We start from the raw sequence: 4,611 nt of genomic DNA on the forward strand, positions 1-4,611 counted from the left end.
ACCTACGTGTGAATTCACACCTAGGTGGGACATCCACCTCGAACAATGGGAGGCGGGACTTAGCTCATTAACATAAGTAGGGAGAGGTGTGACCTGTCACACCACCTGTCACTTTTCTTGCATACTAATGTGATTGAAACAGCATTGTTACTACTACTCGAGAACATTCCAGTGAGGTACCATGTTTTTGGTGTTTTTCACACCAGGTTCATCAAAAGGTCGTTCTGATTACACATACTGAAGAACTTTTCATGATATTGATGCTTGGAGTTTTACGGATGTAATATGTATGTGTTTTTACGATTTTATCTGTTGCTATTTGATAACTTTGCGTTTGAAAAGAGTGTGTTGAGATCTTCATATGAAGTGAATACTTAAAACGAAAGTTAATTGAGATCATATATGATCAATCATATTCTTGTATAAACCCATAATGAGAATGCTTCTTGACGGTTTTTGAATATGTATGTATGATTACAATTTTTTCTGTTGCTATTTGATAACTTTGCGTTTTGAAAAGAGGGTGTTGTGAGTTTTCATAGTATGTTTAATACTTAAAAACGAAAGTTAGTTATAATCAAATATAATCAATTATATTTTTGTATAACCCACAATGAAAATGCTTCATATTTTAGGTTTTTCTATAGTTACAGTATAAACAAAACAAAGTGGTTTGTTTAGGTTGAGTGTGTAAGGTCTATGATTTATGGGTGTCTCTGATAAAGAGAGTAGGCCGTTTTCTTCCTCTCCTGTGACAGCAGTACACAGGGAGGGGGGCTCCAGGCTTAAGGAGAAACACAGAGGCCTCAAAAAAGGGTCACGTCTTTTTCACATTAACATAGGTGTGTCTTATGCCATAAAGCTATGGAACATGTCGAGTCATGTCCAACCTTGTACATTAGAGTCCATGCCCAGTTTTCCACAAATTGGGTGTAGAGGAGGAGTTTTTTTTTTTGGGGTTTCGTTCCGGTTTTTTTAGCATAAAGAGACTGGGTTTTTGAGAGAGCGCGAGAGAGGGGGGTTTCCCCTGGTAGACTCTCTCCCGGTAGGCTGTGTCCTTCAGAGCTTGGTTAATAGCTCTCGGTAAAGGTCCTCTCACACTTGGTAAATATCTCTCGAATTTCTTGGTTGTTGGCTGAGTGGAATGATTTGATGAGAGATGTGTTTGTGAATATTATAACCCGCCACCTGTGAGAAAAATCTTCCCTCCGAATTTTTGCGGACAGGTATGGGTTTTTGAATGTTATACCCGCCGTCTGTGTCGGAAAAAAGGTATGAAACTGATGTGAATTGATTTGGTGAATGAAAAGTTGAATGCACTTTTTATTGTCACCGGTCTTTTTACGAGGAAATACCTCTAAATTCTATCGAGAGAATTGTAAAATGTCACAACTGAATTGGGCAGTTGAAATTAAAACATTTTGGTAATAAATGTAAGACTGTGAATTAAAGTTTCATATTTGAACATGATCACAGCACGATTTTTTTAGTATGATTATAATGTTGTAAAGAGAGAAGGTACAAACCCTGTATTAGTTTGGACCTATTTTTCTTCAAATAAACTGAATCCCACCTGTTGGATTGGGATAATTTAAAAGACACCTGTGCCCTCCTCTCCTGCGTCAAAGGTAAGATTGCACCCTGCCACACACACTTAGGTAGGAGCACACTCCATTTACTGATATCAAAATCCTTCGGGATCCCTTAAACAGATTAAAAAAGAGTTGTCTGAATTGAAACAGCAGTTAATTGAACCTAGGTTCTTCGGGAAGTTAATAGAGGTGAGATCTTGCTGACGTTGGTGGATCTGAGCCAAGCAGCAACCTTACATAGACTCAATAACTTCGGTCAGGTCAATTAGTAGGTCAGAGTAATTTACCGGAATAAATTATCAGGACCTCTCCAACTCTAAACAGTTCACTAGAGCAGACCAAACAGTGTCATTGTGGTACGTTTTTATCTAGTATATGTCTTACATTTCAGATGTCATCAGATGTACCTACAACTGTTGTTATTTAGGTGCCGTTGTGGAAACTGCGCTTTGATGCCAAGTGACGGAGAAAACGTGTGTTGCAATAGCATAAGAAAGGTAGCCTAGCTTAGTTACATTATGTCGGCAGATAGCTGAAAACACCAACAGTAGCACACATATACCAAGATATACAGCATACATATTTTTCAAGTCAATAGACTATTATATGCACTTTTATTACTTCCTTAGTAATTGAATGTTTATTTTGTAAACCTTTCCCATAGTTGGTTTAATTGCTAAACGTGTTTTGTAACACATCTTACCTTCATAGGTTGTAACACGCATGCTGCAAGTTCCAGAACCCATTAACTGCATGGTTGACCACCCAGGACTAGAGCCTAACTGCTTGAACCCATACACCCTGCAGAATCTCCACAATATTTATAAATACAGTTTCGGACCTTTGACAAATACAACGGAAGAAGATTAAGTTATTGTTACCTGTAATAAACTACTACCGTTTGATGAAAAATCAAATCATGGTTTGCTATATATGAATGATATGTTATAGGAGCAAATAATTCAGGAAAGAAAGGCTACTAAGTATTTCCATCAAACTTTATTTTTACAAATGTACAAAATGTGTGAATGTATATTTATACACTGTACATCATCCATTCCTCTCCTGATAGGCGTTTTCGATATCTTGCGTATCGCAGCTTTGTAAGCTGGTGCTGAGGATTTAGGGCGAGGCATCAGAGTGGTGATTCCGTCGTCTGTTGTGCTCCGGATCCGCCAGGAGTTTCCAGATCTGGCTGGACAATATGTAGGATTTTGACCTCCTTTGGGGGGAAACGGGAGAAACGGCTGACAATCATTTCCTCCTTGGGGGGCCTGTCAAATTAAGTTGACAGGTCCTCTGGGACGTGGATTCGTTTCAGCTCGTCCACAAAGGGTGTAGGGTCCAGAAATACTTTGTGAAACACAAGCCTCGTCAGCTCATCCACATAGACTGAAAAATAAAGCATTGTATAAATAATTTGTTATTGTTATTCACTTTTTGTATTTAATGTAATACTTTTATTGTTCATTGCATCTTTAATCATTTGAAATGTAAGTTCTGTTAATAATAATAAAAATAAAAACAAATATTTCACAACTTACTGTATGTAGGGTCGTTCTTAACAGGCTTGACCGTACACTCTCCCCTCTTTGATTTTGGATAAGCCAATTTGAAGACAAGTTTTCCTGCAGCAGTTGTCGCTTGGTCACGCCCAGCATTCTCGTTGTGATGCATTGCTGCTAGACACAACCTATAGAATAGCAAAATAAAAGGAGACTTTGTGTTATGACAGAATAAAACCCTCATGCCACTAAACAGTGACTGTGTTATAAGATGCTACAGAATAAAGTATACAGTGTATTACCTGCACAACATTCCAATGAAGGGGAAAACCACATTTTTTTGGGGTAAAACGCAGAATTAAGTTGTGGAAGGACTCCAGGGATGAGGTCTGGTAGTGATGGCTTAGCTTTAGCACATCTTTGAGAACTCTCTTGTTGGTGAGTATCGTTTCAACTCTGTCGAGTGTTATTGAGCCTTGAGTAAAATGACAAAGACATTAGGTAAATCACCAGCACATTAGAACATTACAACAATAATTTGCCATAACAACAATGTTATATTTACATTCTATATTGTTGATCTTATGAAGGAAGTGAAATATTGACCTTACCACCTTTTAGGTAAGGTTTATTTGCATCGCTTGCGGCTCCTACAGGATCCTACGATTTTTGGTCGAGCCCAAGTGCTGTACATGTAATAAAAGCACAATTAAGGTAATGTATCTGTGATTTGTCAGTGTTATAGTCTACCTTTGCTTCTAACGTGTGCTGATTTCAGTGTTCCCCGGGCCAACTGTGTAGCAACAGAAATGGCGGACACTTTACATTCCACTGTCTGTGTTCCCACAGACTGTGTCTCAACCCTCTGAGTTCCCACACAAACAGTCTGTGGACGGTCTGTTTGACATCCGACTGTACTGGAGCAGTGGGTATTGTGTTCCTGCTGTGATGTACTCTAAGAAAGATACACATAGTATTCATACAATTCATTTTGTATCCGAGGAAAACAGTCAATTTCATAAAAGCAACACTTTTACAATTACAATGTTCTACAGATAGTCTGCTACCTTTTCCCATGTAGCGTAATATTTCAGACTCTTTGTAGCTCAGTAGCATATAGGGTTGCCAACCGTCCCGTATTTGAGCCAAAAGGGGCGTGTCCCGTACGGGACTTTGTTTGTCCCGGATTCCCGTGTAAAGGGAAAAAAAAATAATATTTTTCTGTTTGCGCGCAATGCAGTGTGTCTGGCTGCGTGCCTGTGTGTTTGTGTGCTGTATCCGAAGGGCACTAGGACCGCTCAGTTGACAGGGCAGGCACAATGCTCGCACGTGTGTGTGTGAGATTTTCTCCGGTGGGCCGCGGGCGCGGCATCATTGTTTGTGTGGCATGTTCAGTCGTGTGAGAAAATTAGCGCTGCCGGTGGAGGAGGTGATGATGAAAGAGGAGAAGAGAGAGAGGATGTGGTCTTTTAAAAAGAAAATACTTGTGTCTTACAACAAACAGTGGAAGAAAA

At 39.4% G+C, this 4,611-nt stretch overlaps 1 long non-coding RNA gene across 1 annotated transcript; it reads right to left on the bottom strand.

Moving 5' to 3' along the window:
• Positions 1 to 2,875: 2,875 nt before the first annotated feature.
• LOC117534689 lies at positions 2,876 to 3,531 on the bottom strand. Its single transcript, XR_004567309.1, has 3 exons — positions 3,400 to 3,531; positions 3,137 to 3,285; positions 2,876 to 2,984 (listed from the first exon to the last, which is right to left on the bottom strand). It is a non-coding gene; the product is annotated as an uncharacterized LOC117534689 (long non-coding RNA).
• Between the last annotated feature and the right edge of the window lie 1,080 nt (positions 3,532 to 4,611).

The sequence above is a fragment of the Gymnodraco acuticeps genome, unplaced genomic scaffold, assembly GCF_902827175.1.
Source record: "Gymnodraco acuticeps unplaced genomic scaffold, fGymAcu1.1, whole genome shotgun sequence".
NCBI lineage: Eukaryota > Metazoa > Chordata > Actinopteri > Perciformes > Bathydraconidae > Gymnodraco > Gymnodraco acuticeps.